Source organism: Thermobia domestica, chromosome 15 (genome assembly GCF_964235325.1).
Source record: "Thermobia domestica chromosome 15, izTheDome1.hap1.1, whole genome shotgun sequence".
NCBI classification, from domain to species: Eukaryota; Metazoa; Arthropoda; class Insecta; order Zygentoma; family Lepismatidae; genus Thermobia; species Thermobia domestica.
The window spans coordinates 116,548,216-116,572,899 of record NC_137468.1 but is presented as its reverse complement, the minus strand read 5'-3'; the positions used below and the strand labels follow the sequence as shown (position 1 = coordinate 116,572,899).

The following is a 24,684-nucleotide window of genomic DNA, read 5'->3' as shown; positions in this document are numbered from 1 at the left end:
ACACATAACGAGAGTGCTGAACTTGTTATCTTGATACTTTGTTTTTGAACTCTGTAAACAAAACAACAAGAAAATAATAAATATTAGTAACGTGAAAGAACATTACTTGACTCTACAACCAAAACTTTGTTAAAGAGCTACAAAAATTATGAAAAAGAAATATCGTTCGGAATATAGCGCAGCATAACTACGCAGTGTTCTATGTAATGTCACTGCTATATGTGATCAAAGTGCACCAGAAAATAAATTCGTTTGAGTCCTGCTTATTACTCTTAATATGATTGGTTTTGCAGATACTTAACCTATTACACAGGCCACTATTGGAAATGCAACGTTGATACTTTGCCTTGAGAGCTTGCCCGGAATAATATCTAGCACAACATGTTGCTGGCAAAAATACGAAACGTAAAATGATTTTATTTCTATATGACAGGAACGTAACTAAAATAATAAGAAATCCACTGTGAAAATAATATAGGAAATACTAATGAAGAAATGACTGTATGATCATGAGACACTAAGTGACCGTGGATCTTATTATGTAAGCACTTCACAATATATTTAAACCTGAAACAGATCTTCTCCAGAGTGCCGTCTGTTAGCATCTGAATTATTATAAATTCAGAATATTAAACGAATAAAGAACTTGTGATAGAATAATATTGTGATAGAATAATAGCGTATTAACGACGTGATCGAGATTTTATGTTGATTGCTACAACGTTTTGTGAGTACAGTAATATTTAATAATAGTACTAGATTTCTCTGTTCTTGATGCCGTAAGAACTCGAAGGTGAAACTGTATAATTAAAAACAAATTTCATGTAGTGTAGCGATAATGTTCTGTACCGAGTATTTGGTATGTGAGGAAATAACAGTGAGTGGGTAACATATAAAATTAGGTATACTAATAGGGTATCGTACTACACTATCGTTATTACACTCATAGTCCCATAGTACTAAATAGCTATATTTCTCTACGTCAATGTTATGTAGGATTTAGCTATAGTCAAATGCAGTTCAATGTTTTTCAACATCTTTCCTAATTACATTCACCGCGAAGGGAATATTTTTTTTATCATAACTAACTGAAATGTAGGTTCTTCGTACGAGGAGAATATGTTTATGTAAAGTATTAGAAACCGTATGACGAAAAAATATGGACTTAAATGGCATCGGTAGTATCACTACTCATCTCATGAATTTGGACACTAATATCGAATGTTTTCCAATATTTCTATATCCCCTCCAGCCCATACCGATGGGGATGAACTTGTACTTCAATACCTCCGGAGTGTTAATAATATTAGCAACCCCCAAAACTATAGACTGGAGACTAATATTCGTCATTTTCGACTAGTTTTACATGTCAATTACGCTAGGATGCCAATGTTTACATTAAGTGAATATTTTATATACCATTTACATCTTCCCAAGTTGGCAGGATGGTGAAATACTCAATTTTTTGAAAAACAAAAACCTCTTTTCTTAGAATACATCTTAATCAAAATAACGAGATAAAAATAAAAGTTAAGCCATGGCTCAGTTATGTATTAAAATAATCCAAATGGTTCCACGGGTCTGGAAGGATTTCATGGGCAAAGATCGTCACAATCCCTGGTAGGAAGGTGGTTGTAAACACCTCAACACGAGATCTATACTTTGAATATTAACCTGCTTCTATTGTACTGTAATAAATAAAAGTATGTTGAGTACCGGACTCACCCTCTAGAATTAGATAACAGTAGAGAGCTTTTCAGAGTAAAATGTGTTTTTACCTTTTTCTGCCATGATCACAACTCTGCAAGATTATTTTATATAAATGCATACATGCTATACAGAAATAAGATCGCGCTTTACTGAAACATATCCCATATTTCGAAAACATGAAGTCAACATAAATTCGAAACAGTCTATATTTCTCGTTTTTTTTTAAAAAAAAGAAAATAATTCTCTTTCTATTCCATTTAAAAGGAATTTAAGTTTTTCAATATTTTATGCATTATTATACAGAACATGCTATTATACAGATTTATAGAGATTTACAATGACTTGTTATATAAAGAAATAATTCACATAACATTTCCTTCAAATATAGCTATTTCTATAGGAAGAAATAGATCTATAGGAAAAATGTATTTGCCATCTACAGAAAACAATATTGGAAATTAAAAGGAAATCTATCAAATATTTAAATACATTTTTATTTCTAAATTTTCGGGTTCTCCTGCTATAGATCTCAAGGCATACAGTAGACTATATTTGAATACGTTATATTTTCTACATTTGAATGCTTATATTTTCTACAATGGTCTTAGGTGTGTAAGACAATTAATGGAAAGTAAGCCTATGATATCAGCAACTGTCATAGTGACTTTTGTCTTAAATGTGCATTACAGCCTTCCCGATATTAACTTTTATTGCAACCATTAGTTATATTTTCCTACACCATATTGCATATGTTATTCACAACTACGATATTTAAACTGTACTACATTTTCCAAATACATTAGGCATATAGGACGTCCGGTGTAAATATGTTGGTATTTTAGTAGTATGTGGCCAGATTTAAAAGAACAATCTCAAAATTTACGATGATTCGTTCGTTGTATTTTAAAAATTATTTTAATTAGTATTTTAATGTTTTGTTCATTAAGATTTTATAATATAATTATTCTACCGATTTAATATTATTCAAGCCAGTTATACTGACACAAAAGTTTTATTTTTGCTATTATTATTACCCCTAATACTTCTTGTATATTTTCCATAATTTCAATGATTCTAAAACAACTAAGATTAACGAAATTTATTAAATTCCATATTTAAACATATATTAAATTAGAAATATGTTTTAAGAAGAAAAGATCTGTAAAAAAACCTAATTTTTAAATGAATATTTCAGAAATAAGATCTGGTACGAAATCGAAATTACAACAATGTAAAACAGCTTAGTACATTTTAGATGAAGTTATAGATAACTCCGCCACTTTCCCAGAAATGTATAAAATAGCTGGGCTTGTCACTCTCCCAGAAATGTATAGCTTGATATTCTAATGTTTCAAAAAGCATTTTAGTTCTAAAATATAGTAATTTCATTCAATATGTACAAATTATTAAAAGAGATAACCCTTAGTTAAGAAAATTTGTAAGGCTAAACTTCCAACATTCACTGCAAATCATATATATTGCATCTAAAAGTAATCTGACAAATAAAAAAAAAAGTTTACTCATACAAGTGTCACACGCTATTCTTTTGTACTATCTAAGCAAATACTACTTAGTTTAGGTAGTACTCTTTTGTACTACCTAAGCTTAGTTAACAAAACCTCTATATCGATATTATAATAGGCCATGACTTTCAAGTTTTAATTGAGACGTCTTGGTCAAGTTCCGTACAATGTTAGATTTGAAACTTGGGATCAATCTTTATTTACAGCACGAAATATATTACGAATTGCGTCTTACCCGTATACGATATAAACCGATGTAAGTTGTTTTTTTACTACCAATAATTATCCTAAATTAATATTAAACATATACGACAAATAAACATACAAGCTAGCGGTTTATCTTCATTTTATTTTACAACGACAGAAATTTGTGAAAATATTTGCGTCACTACTTTCCTAGTAAATCTACAGCATCTAAGTATAAATCATTAAAACATATATGATTTCTTTTTGCGAATTAGAACGATATATCTAGAGCGAGTTAGAATGGTAGTGTAATACATACGGAAGCGAGTGCAATACTTCCAGTGACACTGTTTTGCAATTGTTTGCAAATAATATAAATCAATTAAATAAAATAAAATAAATGAATTGCGCACCGATTTCTGATCAATTTTCATAATTGCAAAGTGGTTACACAACAAAAGCTTCTCTAACGCAACAATTAAACGGAATGAAGCATACTCTTTTGTTGACCTTCATTCCGTAAAACTATTGTAGAAAACGTAGTAAATAGTAATCAATTGTACATCTAAACTGTTTAATACGGTTTCGATCTTCAGTGTCGATTCTCTCAAAATAAGGTCATAAATGTCTCATGATTTTCATTTAATTATATCAGATAGTTAAGCTAACAATGGCATAGGCAGATATATTAGCCATTTTCAGGATGACTAATAAACGATAATCTTTTACAAACTGATACCATAGTGTAATTTGTTGATAACTTAAATCAAATTGCTCTATTACTAGATCTTCAAACACTAACTAAATTACAATATATTATAGAAGTTACGTATTAATTTATTTATTAAAATACTATTATATATTTTATTTTTTATATATTTTCTCATTAATTAACTCCAATGAAATTTAGTTGTGTGTTTTATTTGAGATATTTGTGAACAAACAGATAAATAACTATCATAATTCAAAATAATAAAAAAAAGATTAAAGGATTATTTTTGGATTGGATTAGACAAATAGTTACAGAAGTTATTTTCAGAATCAAGTAAATGGTGCAGTATAATTCATGGTATGACATATACATCTAATCCAATGTTTTTCTTCCTGAAGAAGCGAAGGTACCGGTACGTTAGTGTTTCCATGCGAATAAAGAAGACGATGTATAGATCTAACATATATACTGCAACTAATGTATATGTAAATCCAACGTGAATATTATGAAACATCTGCTACAATTACAGTCGTAGTATATGGTTCAACCTTTTTCACGACGACTGAGACCGTTAAATGAAAGTCTGCTGAACAGGTACTTCCGTGTAGATGAATTCTTAGAGCGGATATTTTTGGTTCGAGTTTGGTGTCTCTTTCGGCACTAAGTCTGTATGAGATGAGGACCTAGATCGAACCACCGTAATCCATTAAACATCAACGTTCTCACACTGGCGATCTTGGGAATCCGTGCACCAAAAGCGCGCAACTACTTCAATTGAAAGGTAGCAAATTGAAGGCTTGAGTGTCATAAATAATACCAACTGGAAACGATGTAATGGTTACATATCTCTCAATTTCTATCTGATATTTAGCTTGACTTAGTTCTTCACAGATTCTATCTGCAGAGAGTTCAATTTTTACTTTTTATAAGATTGTGAATTTAAGTAAATATTAACTGCAGCAGTGGTGTATTTAGGTGGTCTTCCGGGCTTAAGTCGCCCGAAATTTTATTTTCGATATTAAAGTAAATGAAATATCTTAGAAATATCTCACATTTCCAGGAGTAAAATTAGCAAAGTCCCCCCTGAAACTAAATCGTAAATACCCCACTGACTACAGGATAACGTAAACGCTTCAAACTTGTTACATGAAAACATTTTAGTTGTAATGGTTTCCGTCAGATATATATATATATATATATATATATATATATATATATATATATATATATATATAGTTATAACGAGCAAAGTGACAAATATCTGTCAAGAATACAGTAGGAGGCTCTTGCTAATTCACGTGCCAGCCAACCAGCGTTATAGCTCTTACGGCTTACCCCGTCGCTCAAGTTCTTGTTTGGCAACGTTACTACGAGAGACAGTTTTATGAGCTGCCAATGTCTTCTTATCTCTTGAAGAACCAAAGAGATCTATTGACAAATCTATGAGCTATAAAAACTTTTACGTAAAGAGAGAAGAAAAGAAACAACAGGAAGTTGACACCTGCTATTGTAAACCGCACTGGAATCCACATTTAAATTACTGTCTTCTTCTTGATAAAATTTCATTGCACGTTTATAACCACTCTATTACACAAAACGACAGGAAGCACGTAATTTTACGCTTTTCTGCACCAAATTACGTAGTTTACAACAAACTACTTGTTGTACACAAATCAGTTTTCAGAGCCTCTGTGATTTCTGATGGTTACTTTTTTTTAGCAACACTGTGAAATCGACGTAGCGTGACTTCGGGTCGCAGAGTATATCACGAAGACATGCAGGATATATTGAGATTGATATAATTAATCCTTTATTTTAAACGTATGTATACTTAACTCATTTTTTAATGTTATTCGCGAACGCTTCATCGCTGTTTCACTGTAACTGAAGTTACACCAAAAAGGGCTAATAGGAATGGTAAAAAAAAGTAGTTCGTATGCGCAGAACAGAGAAAAAAGTATTAGACGAAGATTTTGATGTATTGTGCCAAATGCCGCGCTTTACTTCACAAAAGTCCTTCAGTTTTGATTGTGGTAATACAAAATGACGTGTTTATTTAACGAAATGCATTTTCTAATTAAATAAAGCACATTTACTACATAAAATAATGTAAGTACAGAATTAGAGTCATTTGGCATATTTCAATTGTCATTCTTATTTTTATGTATTCTGTTTGTATGTGTCTACATTATGAAACACTTTGTGCATAAAATTATGTATTATATTTTATGCAGATTACTGTGTTCCAAGAACCAAACATGCGTTCTGAGCTTTTTCTTAGCTTATATTCTGAAGTTTGGAAACTAACTTTCAAAGTATTTGAATAGCAAGTTTGTAATTTTAAAATAATATAGAATATAATTGGAACGGATAAAGTAATATAATAGGGCTATCTGTAAAAAGTATTTTAATTTTGGAGAATATAATCATACTTACTTGGATTTTGCCGTTTCACCAACGTGAGTTAAAATATATTGTCAAACATACTGAAGACTTTTTCTTTATGCATATCTTGTGAAAACTATAAACCACCTATCAATCATATACGATCTCATCGAACAAACACTAGAAGCACAGTGCTCGTATTCCCTTGTCGAAGCAGAATGAACATGAACGATATAGACTACATTCATGAATACTTTTGTGAGCCATATCTTCTTTTCACTATATTACATGGGAATCAAATTTCCTTTTCTAAACACGTCATAACCAAATACTCTGACCACACAGTTTATACATATTTTAGAATGGTAGGCGAAACTCCAAGTATACACCAGTTCACAATAAACAACAAACATACGATATGAAATAAACGAAGCTGTTAAGAAAATCAATTCTCATTATGATATATGTAAGGAAATTATAATAACTGATTCGCCATTCATTCAAAATAAGATAATGTCCTGAAATAACACAAGATGCTGTGATACAACGTAGTCGAAGTTTACAAATCAAACGAAAAGTTCAAAGAAATCATAAAGCGCTATTGTAGAATATTTTTTGATTACATTTCGGATCCTTTTAGATATAAGTAACAATGATAAATATCAATAACAAATAAGGTTGTCATTGACAGATGGGTAAATGCAATAATGCATTACTTAAGAACTCGAAATAAACTTAGATCAATACTCGATATCTATTGAGATATAAACATGATTTGAATTTGTGTTTTGTTTGTTTGGAGTTTAACTTCTTTTTCAACATCGAGTCTATATGAGATGTGGATTTAAAATTTGCCGTCAGGTTCAAAACCCATGCGCATCTACCAGTATGGAACAATATATCACGCACAAGAAAGTAAGTGTCTTAACTACCTTGGTCCAGCAAGACGATCTGCGTTAGCGGCAACAAATATTAAATACTAATTATCACATAAAACTGTTTGTATAGAAATAAGTTCTTACTGTAAATATATTATTAGAACACGACTTGATAGAAATCTTGCACTGAAGTTTTCGTGAACAGTATGTTGTTCTTCACTAGAGATATTATTCAATGATATTTTAGCATCGTTTGGTTCATTTCTTGAGATGAATGGCAATCGTATAGTTTTATTATAGCATGATATTACATGTATATAATGTGATATCAAAATCGATACCCGAAGTTATTATACTAATTAATTGATATTCGAATTTCTAATAATAGTTACGTAACTAATAATAATTTCAAGTAAGCTAGGAAACGAAAAGTTCGCATATATATCTTTTTTTTACTATGTAATCCTTTCAGTCTACTAATATACATGTTATATCTTTGTGGAACTTGTTAATATCTTTTGCTTAACTATATTAAAAAAAAAAAAAAAAAAAAACTTTAAAGCGACGATTAGAAAGAGTAGTGGTAGCTGCCTACCTCATATTACCAGCGGGAATGACTCATGCACACACAATAAAACGTCGCCCGATGTTCCGCTGGAGCACGTTCGGTGACTCGCCTCCTCCCCTTCTACGTACCTGTTGCCTGCGACGAGTCTGTGCAGAACGAAACCGATGAGACCACCGAGAGGGAAAATCCACAGAAATAATATGTTTTTAAGACCAGAGGAAAAAAGGTAATTGGAAAAAAGTGCTGCACCGAATAGACTCGATAGTATCAATACACATTGCACATCCATGATGAATAATCAATGAACTTTGAGAGTTCGATATCTACAAATTCTTAGATCCATATGAAATAAATAAAAAGAAAAAAAACTTCAATATTTCAAAAGGGACTATTAACAAGATTTTATTTATTATATCAGTATAATACACACATAATATCTCGATTTTTAAAATGATAAAAACATTTTAAGTAATTATATCACATTTTAACTAGTACATCCGAATGCTTTCTTTCTTTCTTTGTCAGCATCTTTTCTTCTTATTTTTTGAGAAAATAAGAAAACACAAACCATGTTGACATTCTTTTATTACTTGTTTTGTAGTTAAGTATTCAGAAAGTACAATCATCTAAGGCGATTTTCGTCACTTTAACGCATAACTAAACAACCACGTGTGTAGTCAGGGGTAGGTATCAGAGAAGCATGCCGGAATCACTTCGCTCATCGACCGGGCTCCTCTCAAGTGATAGCAAGCGCCGAGGAGTAGTACACGGAACCGTGCGAAATCTGGCGGCAATTGACGAAAACACCAAGTAGCACGTGGTCTTCTACTCAATGGAACGAAGAGGATTTCGAGACTTTAAGCTTCCTGACTACTCTACACTCACTACTACTACAACCGATCCACATACTTAACACAGATTCCTTGGCTATATCATCTCTCGCCCCGAACCAAATTTGTCTTCTCTTTATAGGTGACTTCAAAGCCAAGAGTTATTTTCTAAGATGTAAGATGTCTTAGAGATATAAAGCAATAAAGTGTATCTTAAAAAATTAACTGTTAATACCTATTCTGGTTTCAGGGAATTTAGAGAATACGGGATACTGACAAGGATTTAGTTTGCAACATTTAAGACATCCTTAACAACACCTGCAAATTTTCCCGTTAGATCGAAACAAAATTTTAAAAACTTACGAGAAATACTTTGGTAATGTTTCTACTAATAATCATATCTGAGTCGCCTTTTTATATATCCATAGTCGTCTTTATTTACACATATCTTGTACATGAAGTTATTTTCAAAGTAGATGAACTGAATATTATTTAATTACTAAATGAAACTTTTACGAAATTGATTTCAAGTTTAAGGAAAATTCTCCCAGGTTCCCAATTTGCGAATTAAAAAAAAGAGAGGAAATTGCAAAGAATTAAAGGAGACAATTTGGTAAAACACATAATAAGCGTAGATATTACCGACTAGTCGAAGTATAACCTACGATAATATTTCAAGGGTGATGATATGACGAACTTTGAAGCTGACAATATTTCCAACGTGTGCTACGTACGACTGCAGCTACTCACTTTCTACGCACGCACATATTCACATTCACACGCAAACATGTAGTAGTGATATATACATATACACACAAGGATTCACGCACAGACCAGGGAAGAAAAATCGCTGAACGCATTTTTCGGATGAGACGCACAAAAGCGAATTTTCAATTCACGTATTAACTGGTGGGCTAACGTATAGAGCCCTCAAAATTCACACTCCATATTTTGTAAAAAATAAAATGTAGAAGAGAACACGGAGCATTTATATTATTTTTTTTCTTTATGACTTCTTTAAATGAACAAACTTTAAAACACGGCAAATCATAGTCGTTGGGAACTTTCTTCTGTATATTGTGGCCAATCCAGTACATGAGCCTAAAGAGAAAAATTATGGCTACGGAGTCTTACCTGAATTCGTCCAGGATTATGAATATGAAAACAAAGTTCCAGCCTTATTGGGATATTCGTAGGTTTTGCCTTCGTTATAGATATTAAATTTTAACTAAATTGAAAGTGTCAGTGAGTGTGTCGTTTAAAGTTAAACGAGTAAATGACTCCTATTGATATAAGTCACTTCCCCCGTATCGTATAGTACTAGCTACAGGACTATAGATAGTATAGTTGAACCGGTGAATTGTCACTGGCTCGTCGTGACTGCATACATGCACTGGCCACCAAACGAAGGCAACTCATCACAAAATGATTGTCAGCATCACTCGGTGCAGTAAATCCCCACCCAACGCATCTCGTACTCATCCCACTCAACACAACACACACCCCCTTTTTCCCGCCTGCCAGCCAGGCAACCCAACCTCTATACTCACACTCACAAACAATCGTACATACATACATACACTCACATAGACACATACACACACAAAACACTCTCACACATATATATGTATATACATATATATACTTACACAAATGCATACGTCACATATATACTCACCCGCTTAGCCCCTCCCTCTTCCAACAACACACGAACTAAATTGATATCCACAGAGTTCACATTTATAACGACGAATGCAGGGGGGCTACACCAGCAGTCACATGCACATACGCATTTTCACCCACCCACTCCCCTTTACTCCCCTCCCGTTATTTCACGCACACAGACACAAACGTAAAACATATACGTGAATACATGCCACATACGTATACATGAACATTGTAAATTTCAATCCTCCCAAAACTTTGTTTTTCATCACGTAATAATAAAAAAAACGAAAGAAAAGAAAGAAAATTTTTAAAAAATAGTTTGAAAACAAAAAAATATGAAAAATGTACAAATGACATGATTCACTATATAGTTTCCTCTCCCTTTATATATATATATATATATATATATATATATATATATATATATATATATATATATATATATATAAACTTCCCTACATCGACACCTCTCAGTTCCCGTTTTGTCCTGGGCCGAAATTCGTCACCAATCAGTTGGATGAAAAGCATTTTTCGGAGAGGGAATAGGGGCAAAAAAAATATAAATAAATAAAATGAAAGGACTTTAAAAAAGAGAGAATGAAAACAAAAAAAAAAATGATACACGAAACTGCAATCAGCTTCAAAATAGCCCTTATCAATAAAGCTTCGGCTTCAACAATTTCTCTCGTGCTTTACATAAAATTCCGCTTTGAAAATGACCAGGTTTGACAGAGTAGGAAAATGGAAAAACTGCAGAAAAAATAAAACAGTGGAGTAAAACGCCAAATAATATGTACAGTTTTTCGTTTATTGTATAAAAAAGGCATGCAATTAACTGCAGGTTGAAAGCAATTTATTGCCCAGAAAAACCAAAATAAACCGAGATGGTATAGATATCAGACAAATAAATATGTAAAACTTAAATTTTTCCCGTACTTAATTACAGTTATTTTCTGAATGAAAGTATACGTGACACACAATTTCTAGTTATGTTAAAGTTTTAAACGAGGAGAAAAATATTAATTATGTATGATCACAAAAGTTAAAATTACTCTTTATTTTCAGGACTTTATTGTTAATATTTTATTGAATTACAGCAATCTTTCATTTTTAAAGTAAGATGGAAAAACATTTTTAAAGGAGAGTATGCTTCAGTGTATAATCTCTCTTCAACATAGACGTAGCGACATTTCTTTCAAGCAAAATTACAAAGTATCACTAATACATATATGTACTGTTATGACAGTTAATTTACTCTGAAGCGTAATAAAGTTAATACAAAATGAAATAAAACTTGTATTGTAATTGATATTAGAATAAAGAACAATAATAATAACAGCGATCTGTTATTATTTAATTTTAATATGAGCTGTACTTATCATGTTACGCATGACTGCAAGTTAAGAACGATGCCGTGAAAGCACATTTGGAGTAGTTCTCTGAATTTCTACTGAAAAGTCTTACAGTGTACTTACGGGTTAATGTGGATCAAAACTACACAAGATACCGAAAATATATAAAACTACCGGAATAACTGGAATTTTGTCATACGCTTCATATTGAAAATAAATGCTCCACATTAAAAAAAAGTTTTAAATGTGTTATTTTTTGACACTTGTGTGAAACAATCACACTAAAATATTATTGTACTCAAAACAAATAAAACCTTTAAATATTAAAAATCAGACAATACGTTTGAGAGAGACTGCACCAGAGACTATATTCAGAGAAGAGTGTTAAAATAAATATGATCCATTTGTTAGGAATGTCAAGTTTAAGGAAGTAAAAAATATGTTTAGAAAATGGGAGAAGTATATGAGCGTAATTTATTTATTTCCTAATAACCCGTAGTTAAGTTTCGAACCATTAGTAGAAACTTAAAATTCTGCTTCCTATGTTATCTTAACATTACTAGAATCGACTATTATTCAAGAAATTATTACAACTATCAAATAATCGATTATTTTTTTCATAAGTTTTTGTTTTCAATATTGTCTTATACACTTGTGTATTGTGTAAAAAAGGATAACTTAAAATATGTACGAAATTTTCGATTAAGCTGAAGATATTTTCCATTCAAAATGTTCTTGAAGTTGTATATTAAGTATAATAATAATAACCAAAACTTCCCTCTTTGATTGAGACTTGACGAATAACTAACACACACAGCCAACCGCGTTGCTGACAGATCTGAGGTAAAGAAATTTTAATTTAACGTCCCAGTTTCATGTCGTGTACATTAACAGAAACGAATGATTGATGAAAAGTGAGTATAAAAGTATTTATGGAGGGAGAATCTGAAGAAAACCCACGGCCATAATACTGTCAACTACAAACTCGCATGGTCTGGGATTGAACCAGAGACCATTCATACCAGAAATGAGTGCTGTAGAACAGAGCCATCTGCCTCTGTGGTAGAGAATCTGTCACGCAATCAGCAGACTGGGGTTGGATTCTCCGCCAGTTCAGTCTAAATTTGGATTCTCCGCCATTGTTTCCATGCGAATTAGTATTACGTAGTTGTGCATAAAAAAATTATTATACATCTCTCTTAAACTTGAGAATAGTTATAAGGAGTTGTACTAACTTGTTTCACCTAGAAGTGTTCCATGGACAAAGTCATAAATTAATTTCATAGTTCTATTAAAGTTAGTAATTTATGCTCTATTGTATCGTAAGTCATTTCGGTATCTACAGGCAAAAAGTAGAACATAAATCTGACTCTCGTCTCAAGTTGAAAATTGTCGTCTTGGTATCATCTTGATCTGAGAGTGAAGTCTTGGTCTCGTCCAGATAGTCTTGAAATAAATTGAGTGAAATGGTGCGGGGACCTGGATTCTATTTCCGGTGGAAGCTCATGTGGCTCAGATCCCATGTTAAGCTGTAAGTTTATATCTTATATAGCCTAGGTGCTGAAAGATACACTAAACTCTAATCCAAACAACCAACCAAATCATGTAAGGCTAGTATAATGTTAAAACTTGATGTTTTCCGTTTCTATTTCCGCGCTTCATTCTTTGACTGGACATTTATTGGTTCTTTCCTGGTCAAATAGCTACAGTACGTTCTTTTTATACGCGTGATTCATGAATGCTCTTAGTGTGGAAGTACTAAGCCTTGAAAATCTAAGTAGTGATTTGGATCTCAGTGTAAGCAGTAGGTTCAGTCCCGGATATGAACTAAAAGAGACTTAAACTCTCAATTGATAAATTCTGAAATTTATCTCCGTCCTTTAGGAATCAAAATGAAAAACAAACTGACTGCATGGGTGACATGGAATGGAGCATACTAGATAACACTGTAGATAACAGTAATACTGTTCCAATCGAACGTTTCGAACATTAGGGTTTGGATTTTATTTATTTATAAGAATAATTCCAGATACAGCATGTAAACCATTTTGCACTGAAACATTTATCGTGGAACACAAAAATAGCAAGAAAATTTACAACAGTAATACAAAAAAAGTCAACAAACCATTAACAAATATTTACACAATATTCCCAACTGAATTTTGCGGATCGGATTTTTTTTAGGGGTAAAGATACCTATTGTACCTGGGGGTCTATTGAATACAATAGAAACCTGTATATGTGCAGCCTTTGAACTATTCCAAGTCTGTATTTCAATTTTGCAATATAGAAAAGACTCATATTCCTTCTTGCATGAATAGATACTCTGAAATTAACTGCAAGAAGAAGAAAGTGAGAGTTTAATTTTTCACTGACTACTTTACACAGAAACAAAATATCAGGTCTTTTGCGCTAAGTTGTAGGATGAATTTCTGAAGTGCATTATTATATACATTCATTTAATCAAGAATTCGCTATGTAATTTATTTCGATTTATTTCTTGATATTACGTACATCATCTTTAACACAATAGCTAATATTCAAAACTCCTTTAGGTAGAAAATTATATACTTCGTATTTTATGTTTGTTTGTGGTTTAGCTTCTCTTTACGGCATACACCCTGTAAGGCATAGAGCTAATTGAATACGGTGTCGTCATATGACGGGATAGTCCGGCAGATAAACATAATTTTTTTTCCTGAGGTGGGATTTTTTGTCCATAGTTTATTTTATCATTTCACCTTAAAGTTTGGGTCATAAGGTGATAGAAAATGCCGGGTGACTTCACGTCATCCTTGGGCATTTGTCAAAATAGCAGGGTATCAAATTTCAAAAAAAAAAAAGAAAGAAAAAAAGTGAATCATATTTACAATGTTAAAAATTGTACAGAATACTTTGTAAATATGAAAGCCATATTACTAATCTTCCTTTTACATCATAGATAGTCATAGGGTACCATAGAGAAAGGTGTATACTACATATCAGTCCATAACTTATATATGAGAACAGTGTATCCAACTTACAAGCAAAAAATCATGTCTCTGGGTCCCGTTAAGAACACGTTATGTAATAGTTTCTATTCCTTATTTGAATAAAGGTATGATATTTAACATTAGAGAAGTACGTCATGTGATTTTATCGTATCATAAAACAGCAGGGTATCTAACTCACAAGGGAAAAATAATACCAATGCCATTACAAATATTACGTTATAATAACTATGGGTTCTTTCCATTAGCCATTTTAAACACACTGATGTTAAACCAGAGAAAAAAGTGGATGATAACATACCATTTACTGTGATAACAGGGTATGAAACTTACAAGTGGAAAAAAATCAAACTGCCAATTAAGAAAGCTTAGTACAATTTGTTTTCTCTTTGACTTTTAAGTCAGATGTTAAGAAATTAGAAACTAAGAGGCAAATTGTTGTCAATGCACAGTATTTGTGAAAAACGTATCAAATCTACAAGTACATGTTGTGCAAATCAAACTTACAACAAGATAATGAATAATATAAATGCAGAAAACAAAATTAATTGTTCAATTTTTACTTTAAAGATACACGTAAATATATATTTAAAATATCTTTCTGTACTTAATATTTGCTAAAACACAGAGTATCAAACTGGCGATAAAAAAGAAACACCATCATGTGATGCCATTAAGAACACGTTATATGCACAAAGCAATTGATATTCTATAGTATAAATTAAAAGCAAGTTACATATATATTTACAATTCGGTAATTTCGGCTCTTTAAAACAAATGTTTATGCATATTTCACAAATGGTATGAACAGTTGTTCAGAAACCAGTATAAAGAAATATTTTTTGGTGATAATTAATCATGAAATGTCTTAGGATTCAATGAATGAATTTCCAGTAATGAAAATTTAAACATTCTAAATATAGATCACTGGAACTACAGTATAAAGTGCAAGGTATTCTTTTAACAAAACAGTAACATGCCGAGGATCAGCATCTATTCCCTTTGGAACAACCTCATTTTATCAATTTCAAAATTGATTCAGGGGTATACGGAACTCCTGGAGGGATTGTAATGGGTACCAGTGATTTGTTCAATTCGTCCTTAACTCACCCATAATACACAGGATCGACTTTTGGATTGCTTATTCCTGCTGATTTCCATAGATACACCTGGTAGTATGGTCTTTTAACATTTTCAGTAAATGATTCGTTGGTTGGTGGAAGAGAACATAGACTTGGAGGAATGGCAAACCCTTTGCTAGTTTTTCTTGCCCAATCTTTCACACGAACATCAGAAATTGTATTACTGTTCTGTTGGCAGTAGCATGCATAAACAAATTTTGACGCCTGTTGTAGAACTTGGTCGAATGGTACATTCACGTCCCCTGGGAATAAAAGTGACAATCCTGAGCAAACTGCCCTTAACATTTTACTTTATCTATACCATAAAGACAGGCTGCAGTGTCGCACCCAGATAGGGCATGTGCTGGTACAAGTCCTGAGACGATTTCAGTATGTTTCTGTACTGTCTTACCAATATCAACTATTAATCTCTGCAACTGGAAACTCCATTAGTACACAGTTCGTTATATTTTCCTTATAGTAGTAGTACAAAAGTAATATGAAAACGTCAGTGTCATCGGATACTACAGTGATTGTATTCCGTTGTTGTTTTGCAACTACGAGCATTTGCTCTATAAGGATTATATCAGCTTCTTCATGGTTTGTTTCCATATCTTGTCGAAGTCTCATTGCACTGCCTGAAGATATTTCGAGAGGCATACTACCTGGACCTGTAATGACGATTTTCTTGCCACCTAATACATCCTCAAAGAAGGACTCATCACTTGACAAATCTTCACAGAGAAGTTGAATAAGTTGTTGTTTGTTTTTAGTCACTCATTACAATCTTCTGTGCTGGAATTGGTGTATTTTGTTGCAGCAGATACACTCTGGTTGCCGAAATAGATCTACCTCTTCTTGCTGCAGATTTTGGACTGTAGTCATAGTATCTGTCAAAAATTAGGTACATATCACCTATTTGCAACTTGGCTTTTATGCGTTTCACTATTGTTTCTATATTTCTCTATCTCTCTATTCTATTTCTCTATTAATTAACACAGTACCTTTATTTGAATAGGGAATAGAAACTATTACATGCGTGTTCTTAACGCATTTGGCACGTCAGGATTAAGTAGAATATACTGTTTGTGTATATAAGTTATAGATCGATATGATAGTATACACTTTTCTCTATGATTTCTTATGACTATCTATGATGTAAGGGAAGGAACAAAACTATAGCTTTTATATCCACAAAGCATTCTTTACTCTTTTTAACATTGTAAGTTTGATTCACAGTGCCCAACACTGACTTGATGTCACCCGGCATATTCTGTTATCACTTCATCAACACAAAAGTGTAAAAAGAAATTATATAGACGACAAATCTCGACCCTGACCTAGTTCTGTCGGACTAAGAATTTTGGGGAATTTTTCGCTAGACTTTATTTAGAGATATTACACTTCGAAGCAGTATAGGGCATCCCTTCTGAAAGTTCTGTGAAATCTCAACAATGACAAATAAAAATAACCTTGCTTTTCTTCAAATCACATTTTATTCAACACTAAAAGAAAATGTATGAACCAAACATGGAAGTATTGAAAGAGTAGAAACTTCCTCATTTACATTCTATACTAAGTCTATAACCTTGTGTTAGTTGTGGGTATGGTCAACAATGTATAAGAAGAGAATAATTAAGGTAATCAAAAATTAAACTAATCCATGACTTAGTAATGATACATTTATTATAATTTGAAAAACTACCGCAGAAAAACTAAGGAACACAGCAGTGAGTCAAGAAGGGTGACATTATTCAATATTACGTGCATCTCCCTTCTTGAATACAATTATTAAATTCGGCGGGAGCTCATGTGGTTCGGATTCCACGTTAATCAGTAGGTCCACGTCTCATATAGACTCGCTGCTGAAAGGGACACTAAACTAAAATAACTCAACAACGATTATTAAATTTGCAGGTGCTTCACGCTAAATAGTTTTCTCTTACCTTCGCTCTACTCAACAATACTATATTAACCTAAATAGAAATGAACTGTGTAAATTCCGATTTAAAAGTTAGGTTATTTGACACGAATTAAACAATATTCAATTACTTTTTATTAATGACCGGTACTACCAAATATAACTTCCCTTATGTACTAATAGGAGCTCTCGTTATTTAGTTTCGTGTCTAATGACATTAATACACAATGTAAATTACTAACTGTTGGTGAGTATGGATTGACAACGCAGTTCAAGAAATCGTGGCTATTTAAATGTATTGGAGTCCATAAGATGAAAAGAAGTTACCGAACTTACGAAAAGATGTGAATTTTATTTGTTTCAGATGCAAGTACCTCACTGTGTGCAGATCGGATCGAGTTGGATCGACGGATACGGAAAATTGAATTATTACGCAACTCTTTTGTTAAAACTATACAGTGATCGTGTCTCAGCATCTTTATTTTATTTATTTATTTATACAAAATATGGCAAAAAAATCAGCATAATCCTTGCACAACAATAAATACTATTTCTTTTAGTATTATGCTTCTTAGCATCTTACGAGTTCTATATACTTACGGAGAGAAATCTGCAATTGAGAATTTTTTTAAAACGTGAAAAAAACTGAATAGAGATTATGAACATACTTAAGACAAGGTAAACTGCTGAAATACAGGTATGAGATAAAAGAAGTAAATGAATTTCGTTGTTGATAACGTGCAATGTAAGTGTAGGCTAGAAAAATCAGGTAATGCTGCAGTTGGTAAGCATAACTATCTAAATTAAACCGGGTGTGAAACTTCGTATCACTCGACAGAAGAAAATTCACTGCAATAGTTTTAGTGAATTTACTATTTTGCTTACCTCTTTCGTTTATGATATCGATAAAACATGCGGTAGTTAATATATTTTTACCCAGCAAGCCATATTTCTAATTCAAAGTTCAGCAGTAGGAAAAGAGTAAGGAATCTCCTGTTTATACTGATTTCTGAACCTTTCTAAAAATATAACTAAACAATTTGCCTACTGCTAAAGTCATGACAAATTTGTGAAAATTATTTAATTTAATAAAGTTCACAATGAATAACAGACCCAAATCACCCATGAGGAACCTCTGTTAATACTGTAAGTTCCGTTATCATGACATATAGGTTATACTTTGTTTACATTTATGTCTCTAAGAATGCATGATCGGTCAGTGGCAGAGTGGTCATCTTTTCTGCAACTGTCACTGATTCGATCCTAGACCATGTGAGTATATGTTCGTTGGTTTTCTTCAGGTTCTTATATTTCCTCCCATATTTTGATTCCATCAACTGTTTCAGAATCATTAACTGTCATTAATACTCGCCTCCCTTAACCTAAAGGGAATAACGTTAAATTAGTAATTTAATTGCAATCATTTATGTTTCTTTTCATTATAAAACCCACTTTGTTAAGATAGTGGATGTTTTAATTTTATATTTTATGAAATAGAAGGGAATAACACTGAAATTTTATTAATAATTAAACAATTGTTGTTAAGGAAATCAAGTTATTATTCTAAACATATATAGCATATAATAAATAAGGCAAATTGAGTATTCCGTATCGTATCGTATCTTCAGTTATTAAGCATAGAAATGTATTAAATATTGGGCAGTGCAACATTTGAGCTTTGAAAATGAACTCAGACAACGATGTAGATTCGAGTTGTAACAATTATTTCCTATAGTTATTTCTATTATTATGTAATTGATTTTCAGGGAAATAAAGCCATAATAAATAATATTAGTTAAAGATCATACAAAAAAAACAACATCAAGTGTAATAGAAGCGCAAACTGGATTTAATTTAGCATGGAATATTGTGGCACACAATTGCCATTTAAACAAATATTAATTACAATCATATACATTAGATAATAAATATATACTTGCAGCTTTTCAGTAAAAAGTAACATTCAACAGCCTCAGGTACCTACGTAGGAATAAGCTAGTTCTTTCTCTTGACGAAAGCAAAGTTTACACCCAGAAAAGCTTGAAGATTTAATGCAACTTTATTTGTCTTAACATAATATAAAAGTATTCGAGTAATTTGTGAAATTTAGAGCTTAGAATATAGTAATATGACAGAGTTACAGAAAAGGCTATTTTACTTAGAGCCATACCATTACAATAATATTTAAAACAAAATAAATAAAGATTTCTTAAATTACTACAACTGAAACTTGTAGCAATTTAGCTTAAAAACAAATCAAAATATATTAATAACTTAATTTATCAAACAAAAAAGATTACTGGTTCAAAATAAGTCAACCCGAAGCTTACATGAAAGGAAATATTGCAGGAATATAGGTTTCATTTCAAGATAGTAATGAAAAAGTATTCTTTTCCTACAATGTTTCAAGGACCTCCGGTCAGAATGCCCAACTTAGTAATCGGACAAGCCTCCCACAAAAAGCAATTGAAGTGTCTAACTGACAGATCGTCCTAAAATCGGTCTAATGCCAAGGAAAAGAAATATTTAGATGGTAGATTGCCCAACGGTCACAACGCCCAACAGTCAAAACGGACAAGTTGCCTAGAAATGGTTGGAACTCCCGAAAGCTAAAACGGTCAGAACCCCCAATTCCCTAAATGGTCTGAACGTCCAAGTGTCATATCACCCACAAAAACGGTTAACTCACCCGAAGAAACAGACAGAACGACCACGTAAAGGATCATAACTCTCAAAAGGAAAAAGACCTAAGAGGATAGGGGTGGTAATAAGTGAAAAATAGTGTCAACCATGACTGAGACTTGTTTTGAATTCACAGTTTCCGGGGCGGGAAAACGTCTGACTCGTTTGAAATGACTTTTGGAAGATGGTTACTACCAAATTCAAACAGTTTTTTTTTTTAAATTCATATTAATTTGATTAAAGACGGATTATGTGGGGTTAATGAATTTCAATATTTATGCCAAAAGGAGAATATCTTTTGTATTTTTAACATTACACTTTTATTGAAATAAATATTTTAAAGGAAAAAAGATTCAAATATTTCCTATAAACCTATTCTCCCCATGCGAAGAAAGGGCATTTCAGACAATATGCTATAAAATAGTGCTAATTGTTGATTTGCTAACCAATGTGTACAACTGAGGACACAAGGCCTAGCATATTAGTTTCAAATTCTTTTAATCTGGATATTGGAGTTTTATGTCATGACCAAAAATAATTTATACGTACAGAAATACAAACTAAAATTTCGTTCTGTTATTGTATGGTACTAAAGGGATTAAATAATTTTAGCAGTCGCTGATACATACTAAATCTGATAATGCTTGTTGACACAAATATTTGTAACTCATAGCATTTAAAATTTGCAGAGACATAAACAGTACTCTACTATGAAGAAGAGATTTATAAATTGTAAATAAGATTGTAAATTTTATATGTGGAAAATAATTGAAGAGTCCAGAGGGAAAAGGGGGGATATCCACTTTTGGGTAAAATTTAGATTTTCATGCCATCTTGTAGAGCACGCTGAGTAGTTCCATTCAATATATCAAAAAGAGAGAAAAGGTTTACGGTTAGCCTGCTATAGCCGTTTAAAAATTCCTCGAAAAACATAAGACGGGGTATCGTCATCACTTACAGTGGAAAAGGGGGGGATGTCCACTTTTAGGCAAAATTTAGATTTTCATGCCATCTTGTTCTGCCACGGACATGTGTGTAATACAGGTATATTCAATGAATTATTATATTCAAATGAGTTAAAAATACATCACTCTTGTCCCAGAATATGATTTTTAAAATTTTAATGTCGTCAAACTTGCTTAACTAACTGCACCTTTCCGTAAGCAATGTCAGATAGTCGTTTATACGACGTTGACTTTCAGGTCAACAAAGTCAATGAACCTTTGTACCCCACTTGTTCTCCTTGCCCCACTCACCCATACTTCACACTGATTCGAGGATAAAAGTACATTACCAAAATTTTCGTTGTACAAAAAAGTACTTGGTTTAATCGATTGAGAACAGTTTGAATAGGATGCTATGATCAATACTATTATCATTGGTGTGATTTACAAAATCTTTTTCTTTAGTTTAAAGGAAAGTTGCATATCTCGGAAGAAAAATAGCAGGATCTGCAAGCTTTGAAGATTTTACGCAGCCCTGATGCTCAAACCTTCTATATCGAACTACCAAAGAAGTAATAAGCGAAGTGAAAGAGAATAAAAACGACAAAAGATAAAAACAATCTATTTTTATTAATATTATTTATAATAAAAAAACAATCGCCTCTTTTTTCCATTGTTTTGGCTGCAATAACCCTCCCTTCCTTTTCCGCAGTACAAACCAACCTCACGCCAGTTATTTTGTATTCTTTTCCTTATGATAATGTATGTTGACCATAAGATTTTGCAAGCTAGTTTCCAATATAACAAAGAACTTGTAAGCCACATTTGAAACATTTTCCATGATTAGTGTAGGAAATAATATGTTTTGAACTTTAAAAATCGTTTCCTGAAAAATTAGTAAAAATTGACATCCCCCTTTTTTCCCTGTAATCTTCAATTATGTTTAACGAAAATTGTAAATAAGACACTGCTGGGAAGATATTTCTAACGTAAGATCAAGAGAGAAATTTTCACGAGATGGTTCTCTTTTATACGTAATTTGAATTTTGGACAGATAACAAAACTTTTAGCTTCGTATCTGTCAATTATATGAGTGTAATTATATATTTATTATATTTATCGATGTCATTACACAACACGTATTTCTATCACAAGTTGCGTAAGACACGACATAATAGCATACTATATACTTAAAGATGTAAGAAGGAAGTTACATTTTAAACTCTTAAACAGGATTAAGTGTTGAAACATCAATCTATTCATGACAGAATTATTTGTTTAATATTTATGTATGAGAAATTCTTACACATCCTGTAATAGGAAATGAAAAATATTCTGATTCATTTTTAATTTTTTTGTGTTTCGTTGTACATGTATATTTATTCGTCATGCAAATTACGTCTTTGTAGACCCTATATATTTTTATTTCGTTTGATGAAGTAATCGCTTCGTTTTTCATTTTTAACAAAGATTGAATAACAAAACAGCAACTTCATTAGAGACAATTAAATTTAATATGAAGTTGCTTGAGATTCTTTTCTACCGTAAAACTTGTGTCTCAAGTTTGATTACATTTCAACCAAAATCCTATCTTTAATTCCGTTTTTAGTGGTGATTTTCTTCTAATGACCTCATAAACCTATAAAACGATATTTCCAAAATATAAATTACTCCATTTGTGATCACATTATTTGGGCTCTTTTCCCAATCTCCTGGGTGAATGAACTCTTTCGTATAAGATTACTGACCTTTGGACGATTGCAGATTTAGCGCTCATCCTATTGACCGTTCTGACCGCTCTCATGGGCGTTGTGACCGTTTTTATGGGCGTTTTGATTATTTCAGGAACCATTCTTGGGGGAATTTGACTACTCTCGTTTATAATATTCCTTGAACTATTTGGCGTTTTGATCATTTCCAAAGAATTTGCGAATGGTAACACTTTATAAGAGCTTTACACTTCTTACGTAAGATCCAAACTTGAATATGCATCACTTATTTGGAATACTTCTGTGAAAACACGTAATCAAAAAATAGAGCAGATACAAAGCAAATTCTTACGTTGTCTCACATACGAAGGGACAAGGTTTTACCCAAAATATGAAACTATGATAATTAACTTGATAACTTTACCTTCAGACACTTGGAAGAAGACGGACGGCGAACGACCTTCTTTTCTTACACTGATTTTTTTTTTTACTATAAAATAGACTGTATACAAATAATTTCAAAAACAATGATCCAGGTTTCATCCCTCAAAACGTGCAAGGGAAATAGTGGCCTGTTCTACTACTGGAAGGAACGTACAAATACACTACATATGTTACCTACATAATAAATTTTTGCTATATCCAATAAAATCAATAAGAGTTATAAAGAAGTAAACATATTTAGTTCCTCTGAAAAGCTATTCAAAAAACTAATATTGGGTGTTTTGTAAAAAAAATGTATTATTCTAATTTAATATTCTATACTCAAGCATCAGCTTAATTATAGTTTAATTCTCGCATTCAAGTTTTACGTTATAATCTGACATTACGTATTCAAGTTACATATGTAGACACTGTAATTGGACAGTAATGACTGTTGTATCGATAAATAAATAAAATAAATTTCAGGAATTGGGCATTCTGGCCACTTTTGGAGGAAATTCATCTACTCTAGTTTATAATATTCCTTGAACTATCGCACACTTTGATCGATTTTTCTTTCGGGCGTTTTCACAGTTTTGGCAATTATATGTTTTGACCGTTTTAACCTTGAGGGTTTCTGACAATTTTTATGGACGTCTTGATGCTTTAGGTTTTGAGAATTATGATCGTTTATCTGGGTGTTCTGACTGTTACTGAAATTGGGCATTCTGTCAGTTTCTTTGGGTGATCTGACTGTTTTGTAGATGATGTGACTGTTGGGTGTTCTGACTACTTTTGTGAGTAATTTATTTGTTTTTATTGTTAGTTATTGTAATCGTTAGGCAACTTCCCATTTGGATATTTTTCTCTTGGGCGTTCTGACTGATTTTGTGAGCTATATATCCGTTGGGGGTTTTGATGTTTTGGAAATTGGACTTTCTGACCTATTTGGCAAAGAGTCCCTTGTTTGTTGGCTATTTGTCCGAGTTGTAAGTGGATGTTCTATCCTGGATCCAAATTAGCCTCCAATTACCTTCAGATAAGTTTTCATTCTAAAATGTCACGCCGTTCCACAGAAGTTC

At 32.2% G+C, this 24,684-nt stretch overlaps 1 protein-coding gene across 14 annotated transcripts in view; it reads right to left on the bottom strand.

Moving 5' to 3' along the window:
* Positions 1-24,684, bottom strand: part of dati (zinc finger protein datilografo) — a 1,074,481-nt gene that overhangs the window by 697,456 nt on the left and 352,341 nt on the right. Inside the window, exon 1 of one of the 14 annotated variants that reach the window (XM_081740079.1) lies at positions 9,927-10,195. The exons of the other annotated variants lie outside the window; for them this stretch is intronic. The gene's annotated coding sequence lies outside the window, so the exon portion shown is untranslated. Of the gene's footprint in view, positions 1-9,926; positions 10,196-24,684 lie in introns of those variants that run through there. 14 annotated transcript variants of the gene reach the window in all.